Here is a 17,790-nt window from a genome sequence, read left to right on the forward strand (position 1 = left end):
TCTTCAGAAATGGAAATAGAAATTCAGAAATAGAAAACATTGACCAGGTTTCTGTGCTTGACAAGAACTACTACTTATTTCAGATTAATAAGTACTAACTACAAGCAACATAAGATTATGAATTATCAACATATAACTCAGATAGTTGAAGCTCTAAACCTCTTTTATTACTGCCACATACACATAAACAGAACATTGGTGTTATTGGGGAAACAGTTCAATCGCCCCACAATTTCAGAAACTGTTCCTTTTCCTTCCCAAGCCATACTATTCTCCTACCTCTGTTCACAAGAGATTCTTCATGAATGGTGCACTAATTGTAATTTTCTTGAGTTACTGGTTAAAGGCAACAACAACATATGGGAGAAGTTAACTGGCTTTCTTCAGGCTTTAGTTACTTCCACTGCAGAAGGACAGAGACTTCTGTAGTCTGGAGGCTTCCTTCTCTGCATCATGAACACCCAAGCTATTCATCTGCCCAACAGTCAATCAGAGAGTTGCAATCAAATTGAAGATTTCCGGCACCCACAACTGGTCATAACTGCACAAACCAGTCAGCAATCTGTTGCTGGATGAAAGTTACTCTATATACACACACACACACACACACACACACACACATGTGCACGCACACACACATACACATTGTCACTACTGGAACTTGCTCTAATTCTGACTGCCTGTTTACCATCTACATGTTGATTACATTTTTCATCCCTTTTTATGCTGATTATCTCATCCTTTTGATCTATGTTTGCCAGACTTATTTTTGTCTTCAGTTCTGCTCTAAGCCTATTGTATTTGACCTGGTTTCGCTTACAGAATTCTCCTGGCCTGCACCATATATACACTTTTATTTCATCATATTTCCTATCTGCTGTATCATCCAGAATTGTGGCTTTGGTCCCACTATCTTTGCCCCTAAAGCAGGGGATTCTCCTCCTTAAAGATCATCCATTATTTGTTGCAATCTTTATCTGCTGTTGTGTTACTCATTTTATCGTGGCTTGGTCCATTCCTATCGATTGAAAATAGCCCTTTTCCTGAATAAATAAATCCTCACTAAATGGTTCCTTGCTTTTCAGCATTACTAATCTTTGTTGTAGGTGGTGGTTAAGCAGTCCATGTTTCCTGAGTGGATCATAAGTCAACTCAAGTCAAGAAAGCATGCTTCACACCTTTGGAGGTGACCTCAGTGCACACAAGGCAAACAATGAGCCCCATTCCTTTTCACATTGTCTCATACAGCTCATGGGAAATAGCTGATCCATAGTTATATCACTGCCCAAACCAATGGTAATGCTGTTCAGGTCAATAGGCTTGTTAACAAGCCTCAAAGATCTTTAATTAGACCAAGGGGAGCCATTGAATGTTATCTACCTGGCCTCTGACAAGGCGCTACACAGGAGGCTGCTGAGTAAGATAAGGGGCAATGGTGTTAGAGGCAAGGTGCTAGTATGGATAGAGGATTGGCTGTGTGGCAGAAAGCAGAGAGTGGGGATAAAAGGGTGTTTCTCAGGATGGCAGCTGGTGACCAGTGGTGTTCTGCAAGGGTCAGTGTTGGGACCACAACTTTTCACTTTATACATTAATGATCTAGATGGTGGAACTGAGGGCATTCTGGCTAAGTTTGCAGATGATACAAAGATAGGTAGAGGGACAGCTAGTATTGAGGATGCGGGGAGGATGCAGAAGGATTTGGACAGGTTATGAGAGTGGGCAAAGAAGTGGCAGATGGAGTACAATATGGGAAAGTGTGAGGTCATGCACTTTGGTAAGAAGAATGGAAGCATGGACTAATTTCTAAATGGGGATAAAATTCTGATGTCTGAAGTGCAAAGAGACTTGGGAGTTCTAGTCTTATATTCTCTCAAGGTAAACCTGCAGGTTGAGTCAGTAGTTAGTAAGGCAAATGTAACTTTGGCATTTATTTTGAGACGACCTGAATATAAAAGCAGGGATGTACTTCTGAGGCTTTATAAAGCTCTGGTCAGGCCACATTTGGAGTATTGTGCACAGGTTTGGGCGCCATATCTCAGAAAAGATGTACTGGCAATGGGGCGGGTTCAGAGGCAGCTCACGAGGACGGTCCTAGGAATGGAAAGTTTAACATATAAGGAACATTTGAGGACTCTGCATCTGTACTCGATGGAGTTTAAATGGTTAAGGGGTATCTAATTGAAACTTACAGAATATTGAATGACCTGAACAGAGTGGATATTGGGAAGATGCTTCCATTGGAAGAAGTAACTAGGACCTGAGAGCACAGCCTTAGAGTAAGGGGAAGACGTTTTAGATTGGAGATAAGGAGAAGCTTCTTCAGCTTGAGAGTGGTGAGCCTATCAAAATCATTGCCACACAAGACTGTGGAGGCCAGGTCATTGTGTATAATTAAGATGGATGATTGCCAAGGAGATCAAGGGTTAGGAGGAGAAAGCAGGAGAATGGGGTTGAGAAGCTTATCAGCCATGATTAATTAGCTGAGCGGACTCATTGGGCTGAATGGCCTAATTTCTGCTCCTGTCTTATGGTCTTATGGTCTTAATTACACCTGCGAAGATAGCAAGTGGGCTGCCACCTGCAGCATCCTAGAGTATAGTAGGGATAAACTTTTGGGTGGGTGGGTGGGAATATGGTGAGTTAGCCACTTGATTTGTTTTATGTGCCACTCTGTCAGAAACACAACTAGCAGGGAAACATAAAATACAGCAACTTGTGATACAAAGACCTCACTCATCCCAGAGTTGTCACACAAACATTTGCTCTACTTGATTCACTTTGCTTCCCAGCATCAGGTCTACCAATGCTTCCTTTCTAAGTAAATTAATAAGAGCTCATAAATATATTCAGAAATTCCATTATCTTCTGTATTCTCTACTTTAACACTATCCCAATTGATGTTTGGGTAATTAGTAAATGTATGAGATTTCTTTGCAGATTTGCTTTTCCATTTCTCTCTCCCATTATTTGTAAGTCCATCGGTCCCAAAGGCTCTATCAGAGGCTTTTTGCTTCTCAACTCTAAACAAATGGCTATTATCTTTGTTCCATCAAGGACATCTGTTCTTTCCAATATTGCTGTGTTTCATTTAAACAGTGCTATTATTTCATTATGCCCTTGGATTTTGCGCACCCAATCTTCACAATTTTTAAGCCACATTTAAGACAACATCATATTTCCAAATAGCTATTTGCAGCTCAGCAACCTTATTCATCAAACATTGTACATTTTCATACTGTGTGTGACAGAATTTTTGAGGCCCTCCTTGATCTGTTTTTATCCCAGAGCTTCTCCATTTTCTATTACTGTCCAGCAATCTCACTTTGTATTTGAAGCAACGTTTCAAAGTTTACATGCTGGTGCCCATCCCTCTTAGTTTTAACTTTCCCCAGTGAACCAGTGCACCTTCCTGTTAGGAGAGGTGACGGCCTAGTGATATTATCATTAGGCTATTGATCTGGGTTCACATCCCATGATTGCGAAAGGTGAAATTTGAGTTCAATTTAAACAAAATCTAGAATTAAGAGACCTTTCCAGTCAAGATGGTTGAAAATCAGGGAACACCTCTGGTTATTTTTCCTTTCCTTCTCTTTCTTTGCCCCTTTTTGATGTTTTCCCCCTCTTGGTGTTCACCTCCCCTGTGGCAGGTCCCGGCCTGGTCTCTCGTTGGCTCGTGGCGGATCTCAGCAGTACGTCGGTTGGTCTCTCGGTGGCTCGTGGCAGTGTCGCGCCTCGATGTGTCAGTGGATCTTGGCCTGGCCATGTTTCTGAAGCAGTGGGGGAGATCAGGGAGGCAGCAGCAATGGTATCTATGATGGTAACATTGAGAACAGACAGTTGAGCTCTCCCTAGAGGGTGAGGTATGCCGAGGACTCATCAAAGACTATTGACTTTTTATTCCTTTATTTTCCTAGTTTAAACTATGAAAGACTATTACCTATTTCTTCATTTATCTACAATTCTATAAAGTAATGATTAACTTGTTAACTCTTGTTTCTTTTACTACTCTGTACATACGTCTCTATGTACTAAGGCACCTTGGTACCCAAGATGGTGCCATGTGTGATGAAATTATGCACTTTTCGTTTACTTCTGTACTTGAGTACATTTGACAATAAAATCTAAATCTAAAAATCTAAAGTCTAATGATAACCAAGAATCCATTATCAATTGTTGGAAAAACCCATCTGGTTCACTAATGTCCTTTAGGGAAGGAAACTGTCATCCTTACCTGGTCTGGCCTACCTGTAACTCCAGACCCACAGCTATTATGTTGACTCTGAAAAAATGTCCTCTGGGAAATTAGGGAATGGCAATAAGTGCTGGCTCAGCCAGCCACACCCTCATCCGTTAATGAATAAAAGAAAATTGACCCTATCCTGTTGAGGTGTGATCTGTTCCTTTTGACAACTGAACCCAAGAATCTAACACCCTCCTTCCAGTATCATCCCTCAATCCAGACATTGATTCTCTCTAGCTTTCTACTTTCACTGTTGCCTGTGTACGGCATTAGCAGTTCTACTTTTAAAATTTGTCCTAGCTCCTGAAATCTGACTGTAGGACCAGAATGCATGCCCTCTCTATGTTGCTTATACTGTTACGAATCATAATTTCTGGCTCATACCCCTAGCTTTATGGAATATTCTGCACCCTTTCTACAGTATCATTGGCTTGGGTATCAGGACAATAACATGTGGAGTGACATTCCTGATGATAGTTATCAGAATGCCTATCTGTCCCTCTAATTATGAAGTCTCTCCAAACAAACCTATTTCAACATTTTGCTGCCCGCTCCAGTGCAGTTCTTTTCCCATTATTCCCATGGTCTGAAATGTACTCCCTTAATGTGTTGTCACTCACAGCCATCTCCAATCTGAAGTCTTATTTGAGAATGGCTCACACCCTGAAGACTCTGGATCTTCCTGCCTTATCCTAATGAAACCGATCTATTATCCTGACCTCTCAGTGCTGCGGAGCTCACCACTTCCTTGAATGCGTGATCCAAGGAGTTCTCAACATCCCTGATGCTCTGTAGTGACTCCAGTTAACCCTCAAGCTTAAAAATCCTGCGCTCACACTCAAAAACAGGCATGGTCATTACAGGCTTGGCCACTCAAGAAGTGCCCAAAGTTCCCAAGTGGCACGAGAACTGCAAACAACTGATCTCAGCTGGGCATCTGTGATCGAAGAAAAAATGTTTCAACTCCACTTTCCACAAAATAATTAGCATTTCATTTAAGCCATGAACATCAATTAATGTCTCCGCACCCACTCTGTGCCAAGTTTCTTATTATTAATTCATTTAAAGTAACACTCACTCCTACTGAAATGTGTAATTTTTTGGCTACTAGCACCTACCAACCTCATCCCACCTCCTTGACCTGTCCGTCCTCCCTGGACTGACCTATCCCCTCTCCACCTCCCCACCTACACTCTCCCCTCCACCTATCTTCTTCTCTATCCGCCTCCCCCTCTATCCCTATTTATTTCAGAACCCTCTCCGCATCCCCCTCTCTGATGAAGGGTCTAGGCCCGAAATGTCAGCTTTTGTGCTCCTGAGATGCTGCTTGGCCTGCTGTGTTCATCCAGCTTCACACTTTGTTAACTGACATTACTCATTGTTTACTTTTGGAATATGCGAACCCAGGTTTTCAATCCTAGATCGGGTTTAGAGAAGTCGGAGACATTCCAGCTCCATAACCCCAACTTCAAAAACGGATGCCCACACTTTCCATTTTACTCCAAGGCTGAGTGGTGATGGGCTGGTTGAGGAGTCAGGCGAGGTCACCCAGGAAGAATGGTGGAGGATACTAGTCCTTGAGGCAGACCGGATGGAGAGCCAGGTGGGGGAATCCAGCACTGTATTCAAAGTCTGAATAAAGATTTAAAGCATAAAACACTGTTCTTGCTCTCAATCCCTCTCCATGCTTCATCCATGCCACTCCATGGCCTTCATACCCTTCATCCCAACCTATACACTTGTAACAGAGATAATGGGAACTGCAGATGCTGGAGATTCCAAGATAATAAAATGTGAGGCTGGATGAACACAGCAGGCCAAGCAGCATCTCAGGAGCACAAAAGCTGACGTTTCGGGCCCAGACCCTTCATCAGAGAGAGGGTCTGGGCCTGAAACGTCAGCTTTTGTGCTCCTGAGATGCTGCTTGGCCTGCTGTGTTCATCCAGCCTCACATTTTATTATCTATACACTTGTAACTTTGCTTCATGCCAGCCTGTAGCCCTATGCCCATTAGCTCATCTCTCATGGCCCATCAAGCACCCTTGCACTCAATGATTTCTGCAGCACATTATAACTCTAGTCATCTCAGTGTCAATGCATTTCCCTGCGTGCTCTATCCTTTGTCCTTCCCAATCCATGCCATCTAGTATCCATCAGGAGTCTATCACAGGAGAAGTGCTGAGAGAAAATAAAATTATGTCCATTAAAGATGTCACTACTGAAAAAAAGGACACTCATTACTACAAAAATCGGTGCATTGAAAATCCTTCGACTAATCCCTTATAAAAGTTGACATTTCACTGAAGCGCTCAATATCTTATGTAATGCAGATTTCCAGTTTTGTGCTGCAGGAACCATTGGTTCTTAGTGTCATGTCAGGATATGATGCATTGAAAACACATCCAAACAATTTCTCTCCTTTAAACAAAATAAATTCTAGAGAATCTGGGAGGCTAGACCTTAAGTGCTTTCACGTTGCATCCCTGTTTTTGGTGCTTCTAAGTTACTGTGTTCTGAGGACTGTAGGGGTAGGTGGGGATCAGATGAAGGGAGGTGTGAAGTTGTGGGGGTAAAGTCAGGATGTGTTTGGGATTAGTAGTGGTAGACCAGTCTGTGTTCAGGACGGTGTATGCGGAGGACTCAAAGATGTTTGGGAGCAGCAGGTGTGGAGGTGATGGGTGTTTAATCCAAATTATAAAGCATCCAAACTCTCCACTAGACTATTCAGGATAGGTTCAGGGACCTAGATCACTGTTAAAAGCAAAATTCTTTCGCTGACAGTATTCAGAGGTCCACAGCATCTGTTGCTACTCTTGAGCTTCTGATTGCATTGGGCATCACGACCCACAGTTTGGGATGCCTTGCTATAAAGAGGTGGAGCTGGTCATTAAAAACTATAGTTTGGGAAATCAGTCATACAGCATAAATTCCAAAATGTGCTAATGTCAATAGGAACACTGAAATACCGAGCAAAAACTAGTTATTGGAAGCTCAGCAGATCTGGCAGCATCTGTGAAGAGAAAATCAGAGTTAACGTTTCAGGTCCTGAGACTCTTCCTCAGAACTGATGGTAGCTGGGAAAACATTGATTTATGTGCAGAAAGTAGGGAATGAGGTGGGGTGGGGAGTAAATGATAGGATAGAGCCAGAACCGAAAGAAGAGCAGTTGGACAGGCAAAGAGTTGATACCTATCTGGCGAGAAGGGTGCATAGGTGTTAATGGGAACAGTGAGAGACTAACAACAGGGTGTGTGTAATGGCAGGCTATGTGATAAATAAGCCCTGGTGTCTAGGGTAAGAGTGTTGGGACATGGGAGAGTTTAGGCCCTAAAATTATTGAACTTGATGTTGAGGCCAGAGGGCTGCAGGGTCCCCAAATGGAAAACGAGGTGTTCTTCTCCCAGCTTGCGTTGAGCTTTGCTGGAAGATACAGCAAACCAGAGAAAGAGATTGTGGCCAGGGAACAGGGTGGTGTGTTGAAGTGGCAGGCAACAGTTAGATCAGGGTCTTTTTTGCGAACAGAACGTAGAGGCTCTGCGAAGCGATTACCCAATCTACACTTTGTTTCCCCATTGTGGAGGAGACTACATTGTGAGCAGCGAATGCAGTAGACTAGATTCTGGGAAGTGCAGGTGAAGTGTTTAGGCCCTTGGATAATGGGAGATAGGAGGTAAATGGGTAGGTGTTGTACCTTTGTCGGTAACAGGGGGAAGGCGCCGTACAGCTCTGCCTCTGGCTTGCTGTATCTTCCAGTGAAACTCAATGCAAACTGGAAGACCAACACCTCATTTTCTGCCTGAGGTCCTCTGGACTCAATATTGAGTTCAATGATTCTCCTATGTCCTAGCCCCCTACCCCATACATCAGACCTTGCTATCACATAGCCCGCCATTACACACTTTCTATTGTTAATCATTCACAGTCCCCATTAATAACTATTTACCCTCCTAGCCAGATTGTCATCAACTCCTTTGTCTATCTAACTGCTCTTCTCGCTCTTTGGGCTCTATACTACATTTACTCCCCCACCCTTCCTATTTTCTGCATATCAATGATGTTTGCCCAGCTATCATCAGTTCCATGGAATTGTCACCAGACTCAAAACATTAAAGACGATTTTTTATCTTCACAGATGCTGCTACTTCTGTTTTCTTTCCTGATTTACAGCATCCATAGTTCTTTCGGCTTTTACTAAAATACCCCAAGTGCTATATTTTCGTTTTAACTCCATATATTTTTTTGACAGTTCTTTGACAGTTCGGGGCATCTGTGCAGGAGATCCTTAGGGTAGTATCCTATGCTTAGACACCTTTCAGATGCTTTATCATGATGTCACAAGTGGGAATGTTCACTGATGATGACACAACTCAGGACTCTTGAGGTACTGAAGCAGACGCGTTCAGATCCTGCATGACCTGGTCAACACCCAGGTTTGAGCTGATAGGTGGAAGTAACATTTGCACACACAAGTGTCAGGAAATGTCACATGGGTGGCATGGAGGCTCAGTGGTTCAGTGGTTAGCACAATTACCTCATAGTGCTAGGGATCTGGCTTCAATTCCCTTAGGTGACTATTTGCATAGAGAATGCACGCTCTCCCCATGTAAATGTGGGTTTCCTCTCCCAGGCCAAAGATAAGCAATTCAGGTGGATTGGCCAGGCTAAGTTGCCCACAGTGTCCAGGGATGTGTAGATTAGTTGGGTTAGCTATGGCTAATGTGGAGTTGTGGGGATAGGATAGAATAGGGTAAGAGAGTTGGGTCTGGATGTGAAACCTTTTGGAGAGTCAGTGTGGACTTGATGGACCAAATGGCCTGCTTCTGTATTGTAGAGATTCTATGAAATGACCATATCAAACAAGAGAAAATCTGACCAGTGTCCATTGGTATTGAAGTTGCATTACCATTACTGAATCACCCACTATCAACACCTTGGAGGTTATCATTGATCAGTAACTTAATGACAGGACACATATTAATACTATGGCTAGAAGAGCATGTCAGAGGCTGGGAATGCTGCATTAAGTGACCAACTAATGACTCTCCAAAGTTTGTCCGCCGTCAACAAGGCACGAGTCAGGAATGTGTTGGAACACAGTAACTCACCCGGATAAGTACAGCTTCAAGAAGCTTGACAACATCCAGGATAAATTATGAGGCTGGATGAACACAGCAGGCCAAGCAGCATCTCAGGAGCACAAAAGCTGACGTTTCGGGCCTAGACCCTTCATCAGAGAGGGGGATGGGGGGAGGGAACTGGAATAAATAGGGAGAGAGGGGGAGGCGGACCGAAGATGGAGAGCAAAGAAGATAGGTGGAGAGGGTGTAGGTGGGGAGGTAGGGAGGGGATAGGTCAGTCCAGGGAAGACGGACAGGTCAAGGAGGTGGGATGAGGTTAGTAGGTAGCTGGGGGTGCGGCTGGGGGTGGGAGGAAGGGATGGGTGAGAGGAAGAACCGGTTAGGGAGGCAGAGACAGGTTGGACTGGTTTTGGGATGCAGTGGGTGGGGGGGAAGAGCTGGGCTGGTTGTGTGGTGCAGTGGGGGGAGGGGATGAACTGGGCTGGTTTAGGGATGCAGTGGGGGAAGGGGAGATTTTGAAACTGGTGAAGTCCACATTGATACCATATGGCTGCAGGGTTCCCAGGCGGAATATGAGTTGCTGTTCCTGCAACCTTCAGGAACCCGAAGGTTGCAGGAACAGCAACTCATATTCCGCCTGGGAACCCTGCAGCCATATGGTATCAATGTGGACTTCACCAGTTTCAAAATCTCCCCTTCCCCCACTGCATCCCTAAACCAGCCCAGTTCATCCCCTCCCCCCACTGCACCACACAACCAGCCCAGCTCTTCCCCCCCACCCACTGCATCCCAAAACCAGTCCAACCTGTCTCTGCCTCCCTAACCGGTTCTTCCTCTCACCCATCCCTTCCTCCCACCCCCAGCCGCACCCCCAGCTACCTACTAACCTCATCCCACCTCCTTGACCTGTCCGTCTTCCCTGGACTGACCTATCCCCTCCCTACCTCCCCACCTACACCCTCTCCACCTATCTTCTTTGCTCTCCATCTTCGGTCCGCCTCCCCCTCTCTCCCTATTTATTCCAGTTCCCTCCCCCCATCCCCCTCTCTGATGAAGGGTCTAGGCCCGAAACGTCAGCTTTTGTGCTCCTGAGATGCTGCTTGGCCTGCTGTGTTCATCCAGCCTCACATTTTATCATCTTGGAATCTCCAGCATCTGCAGTTCCCATTATCTCCAGGATAAATTAGCCCACTTGATTAACTGCCCTTCCACCACTTTCAAAATTCCTTTCCTTCCTCGCTGAAGCACAGTTGCAGCAATGTGTTCCATCTTCAAGTTGCACTGCTAAGAATCACCAAGTCTCTTATGATGGTCCCTTCGAAACCCGTGACTTCTACCATCTAGAAGGATAAGGCATCAATTGCATGGGAATACCATCACCTTTATGTTCTCTCCAAGGCACAGACCATTCTGACTTGGAATTATTATTGCTGTGACGATGCTGTAGCTTAAAGAGATTATACTTTTTTTTTAAAGTCAAGTTTTAAGACAGAGGTGGCAAGCTGGCTTGTTGGAAAGCCAGTAAAGTAAACAGCTTGCAAGACCTGGTAGTTATTTTTTTAAAATTTGGGACAATAGAAGTGGCTTGAGTGGGCACGGCCCAGCTCTCACCAACCAGGGATTTTAAGTTGAGCTTTCATCAGTTGCTGTTAGGGTCTTGAAGAAATGGAAGATATTTTTCCCTCTCTCCGTGACAGCCAAAAGCTGAAGGTTCTCTGCTTGCTATGGGAGTTGTATGTGAGACAATCTGTGTTCTGAATGTGCCTTTATCCTAGGGCATATTCATGAGGTATTGCTATATTTGAACAATTAATTAGTGATAATTACTATATCAATTATTCTGTTAAGCTTTCCAATAGAATTAAACTTTTCTCATTCCTTCTTTCTTCTGTTGTATTTTAACCATAGCGGATGAATAAAGTGCGTTTTGTTTTAAATTCAGTAGTTTAAGCAATCAAATTGCATCTGGAACGCAAAACCTTATATTTACCTTTTAAGTAAGAAAAATTTAAGGACTAGACAATCTTCTGAATATTTTGGCAGGATTTGGTCTGATCCATAAAGTCGCCATTCCTTTGTCTTTACCATGCACTAATCCTGGAACACGCTTCCCTACAGCATTGTGGGTTTTCCTACACCCGGGTGATGGCCACTGTTCAGAAATGAAACTAGTCACTATCTTCTCCAGGACAATTATTGATTTGTAACCAATGCTAGGCTAGCCAGTGATGCCCACATCCCATCAATAAATATAAAAACCTAAGTTTATATACTTATCTATAGTATGTACTTTCCAGTACAACAGGTACATACACAAACATGCTTAGTTTTCTCAATCTCAAAGCAAAAGTGTTTTAATACCAGACGCAAAGAGGTACCATACTTCTTGGGCACTCCATTTATTTATTAGAAATACGTGGAGGATAGACTTGCTCTAACCCAGTTTAATATACACACTATGGAGTCTCTGAACTCTGATTTCTTGGAACTGTGCAGGTGTTAAACGTGGACCTCTCTGAAGCCCCTATGTTATCATCTGTAAAGTCTGAAAGAATGCTCAAGGCCTGATGGAACAAACAATGGATATATTAAGGGTTGATTGGGTGAGAATTGGTTCTATATACAGGGAGCTAATAAGCAATGGAATCTGAGTCTTCCGGAATGTGGTTAACTAAAATAAATCCCTCATTCAAAGAGTGTGGACTTGGACTGTTTAAAAATATTTCTCTTCAAAGTGTATCACAACCCAAACCCTTGACAAATTGAGAATCTCTGGTTTTGAGGGATTCCCAATTTCTGTCTTTTTCATTATACGAGAGATGCTCTTCATCTTAGTGAAAATCTTGACCTTAAAGTGCAGAGGAAACCTAGATTAAAATCTTAGGCTCAACCAACCCCAGCCATGTTAAGAGGGAAGGTGCAGGCTTACAACATGCACACTGTGCTCAAGGCTCACCCAAGTCATCTATCATTCATTAGGTTGGAACACATTTCTCTGAATCTGTACTCCTCAAATGTTTTGATTACTATTATATTCTCAACTGTTCTTGTTTTTTTGAAAAATATTTGTTATAAATTTGCAAAGTAAATTCTCTCCTTTCCTACTTCTATTTTTCAATATCTCCTTTGTGAATCCTTTACTTCCTCTCTTCCTTCATTTCTTTTCCTCATGACCCTCTTTCACCGTTCCCACTTCTGTTTGTCTTCCTTTTATTTCCATATCTATTTTTGGTGCTTGCAGTTCTGTTACTCCATTACCTTTTTGTTTTGGTTTTCTTCCTTTCCTGGCATGGTGGCTCAGCAGTCACTGCCTTGCAGTGTCAGCAACCTATGTTTGGTTCCATCTTGGGCAACTGTCTGTGTGGAGTTTGCACATTCTCCCCATGTCTGTGTGGTTTTGCCCTGGTTTCCTTCCATGGCCCAAAGATGTGCAGTTTAGGTGAATTTGCCATGCTGAATTATCCAGGGATGTGCAGGCTAGGTGGATGGGAAATGTAGGATTATAGGGTGAGTCTTGGTAGGATGCTCTTCAAAGGGTCAATGTCGACTCTATGGGCTGAATGACCTGCTTCCACACTGTAGGGATTCTGTGATACAGGCAATGATTCAGTGACGTATGATTTTCTGAGCAGTGGTAGCATTTTCCAAGTTGCCAATTATTCCATGACAGCAGGTAGTCAACAAGTCGAATATCCAAGTAGGATTGTTCCCACTCCAATGTCTTGATAGAGCCTAATGCAACACCAACATACCCCCTTTGCTGCTTCCACTGCTGTTGTCCCTCTTCTGTCTATAATTTGGTTTCGTGAATTGTTTCCATTCCTCGTCTCCCTACTGAATCTCCCTGAGTCAAAGAATCAATTCAGTCAACCCTTGGCCATAAGTCTCTATACTGTTTAGCATGATTCTGTTTGGTATTGTCATAGTAACTTAGTAATGTTAAAGTAGTTTGGGCAAAAAGCAACTGTCAGTGCTATTGATGGGACAGTAAGTCTTTCAGTGTGAATTTTGGGCCCTACCATCCTAGTTCCACTGTTTGGGAGACTAGAACAATCAAACTACGTTTGTATATTGCAGAAACTGTTGAAGTCAAACACAGTCCATTCAACTTTTGGGAGAGTGGAGAAAATGAAGAATTGACAGATTTGTTAAAATCTAACCCAAGAATTATTGAAGCATGGTGTCTCAAGCATATTCTGAAATTATGAATATTATTGTTCTGTAACATCTCATGACAGCTCTGCACCTGTAGGAATTTTTATGAAGTAACCTGTAAGCTGCCTAATTAGTCTGCTAAATAGATACGCTGAATACGAATTTACTCAGAAACAAAAGCAATTCTTCAGTATGCAGTTTTATAAAAGTTCCAACAATTATTAATTTACATATTTTAAAAAGACTAGTTAAAAATATGACAGCTGTGAAAACTTTACTCAAAGGTTAATTTAAATTGTTTATTTAGAATTCTGAATAATTTCTCACGTAATTGCTACAGTTCTATAACAAAAAGAATATTGTCAACTGTTGAGCTGAAAACTAGATTTTTTGGGCTTTATAACCATCTTTTAAAAAGAACACATGATTCTTAAAGGGAACTTGGTCTACAAGATCAATTGCAGAATAAAATTAATCAAATTCAACATCCAGCTTATACCTTTACTCATAAATTGAGAGTAAATAAATCTTTAATAGTTTTTCTTCTTCTATCTCTAAAAGTTGTTCAGCAAGCTCATTATTTTCTCTGATTATTATAACAAGATTTTCTTTATTAAAGGTAGAGAAATTTATTGCACGATGCAAAATTGATTGATCTTTTATCACATTGGACTAAATTCTCTAGCAGTGGTAAGTTTGCAAATTTGATTGTGAATGAAACTGTCTTGCCATTGATATGTTCCTCTGTGTTTTCCTACATCTGGAGTGGTTTCAAAGCTTGTTTTAATTTTAAAATGCAGATTGCACTTGGAAAAGCAACTTGAAAGGGAAACTGAGAAAGGAAACTGACATTTTCATCTTCCAAAGAAAATAAAACACAGATTTTGCCACAACAGAGAGCCTTTCTATCAGGTGAAATTTGTGGAAATGGCCGAACTTAAGAACTCCTCCTCCTGAACTGGTGTAGTTTCTATGGCTTGGATGGTGGCAAATATAACTCAACTATTTAAAAATAGACAGAAAGATAAAAGCAGAGAATTATGGACATTTAGCATAACATCAGTAGTGGAAAAATAATGATAGAGTCTATTATGAGACATGAGAACAGAACCTTTGAAAAGCATTAATGGGGCAGGACAAATCCAGCATGAGTTTATGAAATGGAAGCATTCCTTAACAAATCTACTGCAGTTTTTTGACAATGCAACGAGACGAATAGATCAGGGAGAACTGATGAATTTCGTGCATTTAAATTTTCTGAAGGCTTTCAATAAGGTCCCTCACTAGAACTTAGTGGGCAAAATTAATGCACATGGCATAGGGCTAACATATTGGCATAGATTGAGAACTACCTGAAAGAGAAGAAACAGGGAATTGGAATAAATTGGTCTTTTGCCAAGTGACAGGCAATGATTCATAGAATCATATAATCCCTACATAGCAGACAGAAGCCATTTGGCCCAGAGGTCTGTCCCAACCCTCTGAAGAGTATCCCACCCAATCCCACCTCCCCCCACCCGAACCCCGTAACCTCGCAATTACCATGGCTTATCCACCTAACCTGCACGTTCCTGGACAGTACAAGGAAATTTTGTATGGCCAGTCCAACTAAACTGCACATCTGTGGTGCACTGCAAAGATCAGAGCTTGGGCCCCAGCATATATGATATATATAAATGATCTGGATGAGATAACCAAATGCAACCTTTTCAGGTTTGCTGATGACACAAATCTGGGCAGAAATGTGAGTTGGGAAGAGGATGCAAGAAGGCTTCAGCACAACATGATTAAATGTGAAGACTTATACTTTAGTGTGAAAAACTGAATGACAGAATATTACTGAAATGGCAAAATGTCATATAATGGGATCTGACTGTTTTTGTACACCAGTCACTAACAGTAGACAGGTGGGTGTAGCAAGCAATTATCTTACAATCATAGAACACCTACAGTGCGGAAACAGGCCCTTTGGCCTGACAAATCCACACTGACCCACAGAGTATCCCACCGAGACCCATCCCCCATAATCCAACTAATCTACACATTCCTGAATACTACAGGCAATTTAGCATGGCCAATCCACCTACTCTGCACATCTTTGGACTGTGGGTGGAAACTGGAGGACCCAGAGGAAACCCACACAGGCACAGGGAGAATGTGCAAACTCCACACAGACAGTCGCCCAAGAATGGAATTGAACCTGGCTCCCTGACACTGTGAGGCAACAGTGCTAACCACTGAGCCAACGTGCTGCCTGAATTAGGAAGGCAAAATGACATATTGGCCTTGATTGCAAGAGAATTTGAATTCAAAAATTCAGAAGTCTTATTGCAGTTACACAAGGCCCTGGTGAGAGCATACCTGGAGTAATGTAAGTAGTTTTATTTCACTAGCTCAGAATGGATATACTTACCATGGATGGAATGCAGCGGAAGTTCACTAGGCTGACATTGGGAATGGTAGAACTGACCTATGAGGAAAGATTGGTTTGACTGGTCCTGTATTCACTAGAGTTTAGAAGGGTCAGAGGAGTTATGGTTGAAACATACAACATTCTTACAGGGCTGGACAGATTAGATGTACGGAGGATGTTTTCCCTGGGTGGGGAGTCCAGAGCGAGGGGACACAAATACATGAAATGGGATCGACTATTTATCATTGCAATGTGGAAACTTAGTCACTCAGATGGTGGTAAGCTTGTCGAATTCTCAACCACAGAAAGCGGTAGAGTTTAAATCACTGAACATATTTTTAAAAGAGGTAGATTTTCTTTAGATTTTAAAGGCACCAAGGAATGTTGGGAGAAAGAGGAACAGCGAATCGACGTTGATCATATCGAATGGTCGAGTAGGGTTGCAAGGCTGAGTAGGCGAATGCTCACCCTAGTTTCTACGTTCCTATGTATACTGCATTCCCCACTTGCATGGAGTTAGGAATAGTGTCAATTCAGGCTCTGCACATGTACATTTTACAAACGTGACTGTTTATTTAAATCATGACCTGCTTCCAAATAAGCCAGCCCTTTGGGGTAGAGACTGCATCTTTTTATTTCCTCTGTATTTTAATTATGGACTGAAATAGGGAAAGAACTGTTTTAAAAACCCAAAGATAAGTGAGAGATTACTGCATTTTTTGAAAAGCATGTTACCTGACACTCATTCTGAGTACTGTTTTCAATTGTAGATGAAATAGAGACAAGGACTATGTACAAATAGAGATTCAGCTGGCAATAGTTGATAAGTCTGTAGACTACTGACTAGTTACCAGTGACAAAGGCCTTTTGCCTACCAATAACTATTTGATTTTTCCCAGGTAGCTGAACAGCTTGAGGCAATGAAAAAGATGGATACAAACTATCAGATCTCTTCAGGTTCGGGAATTGTTTCTGTTTGCTACAGTGAAAAAAACTTTAGCCTTTTTATTCAGCATTTGCTGTGACTTTTAAGTGATAGGTCAGAGGCATTCATAAGTGCTAACTGATCACCCTTTCCTCCTGTAAACTGTAATGATTGTAAGGATGTCAGCTCGGTGGACCTCATAGAAACTAAGTTCCCTATTTGGGGCTGTTAATCTCATCCAGTCAGAGAGCCCTGGCTGACAGATATAAATAGGAGTGTCAGGGGTTCCATTCACTCAGAGAGCGGGCACTGAGAATGCCAGACCAGTGTCAAGTACTTTTCACATTTATACGTAAGGTGAATTGGTGACGGGAGACGGACTTCTGTGGGGTTATTTCACAAATAAATGAAAATCTCCAGAGTAGGAAGAGCATGAAGCAGCACTCTGATCAGTGAAAGAATTATCTCTGCTATCAGGAGCCAACAGCCTGCCTTCCCATTCTTTCCCTTTACACATAGCACCCATGTTTTTTCCTGACCTTGTCTGTCTGACTGTCTGTGTGCATGTGTAAGGAGATTTAGTAAGGAGTTAGAGTTTTAACTAATAGAGTAATATGTCAATGGTCCATAACTCGGGTCTATTTATTTGTAATAAATATTCATTCTTGTTAAGTACAGAAACGTTGTTGGTGCCTTCTGTCAACCTATGTACTTGCCAAAATCTTTGCTTTTAGTGATGACTCTGGGTTTGATTTTCAGCAAGATTTAGCAGTGAGATGATAGAATCACAGGTAACAGCCTGAAGTGAGCATATCTGCTAAGACCCCATCTAAACTTGTGGATTTGTCTGGATAGCCTGGGTAGTCTTTTCAGAGAGGCAAAGTACATATGTGGATATGGTATCCAAATAAGTTTGAGGATGGTGAGCTCATTTGTAGGGCTGGGGTGAGGGGGAGTGATTGGAATTCAAGTTCCTTTT

This window comes from Stegostoma tigrinum, chromosome 4, assembly GCF_030684315.1.
Source record: "Stegostoma tigrinum isolate sSteTig4 chromosome 4, sSteTig4.hap1, whole genome shotgun sequence".
In the NCBI taxonomy this organism is placed as follows: domain Eukaryota; kingdom Metazoa; phylum Chordata; class Chondrichthyes; order Orectolobiformes; family Stegostomatidae; genus Stegostoma; species Stegostoma tigrinum.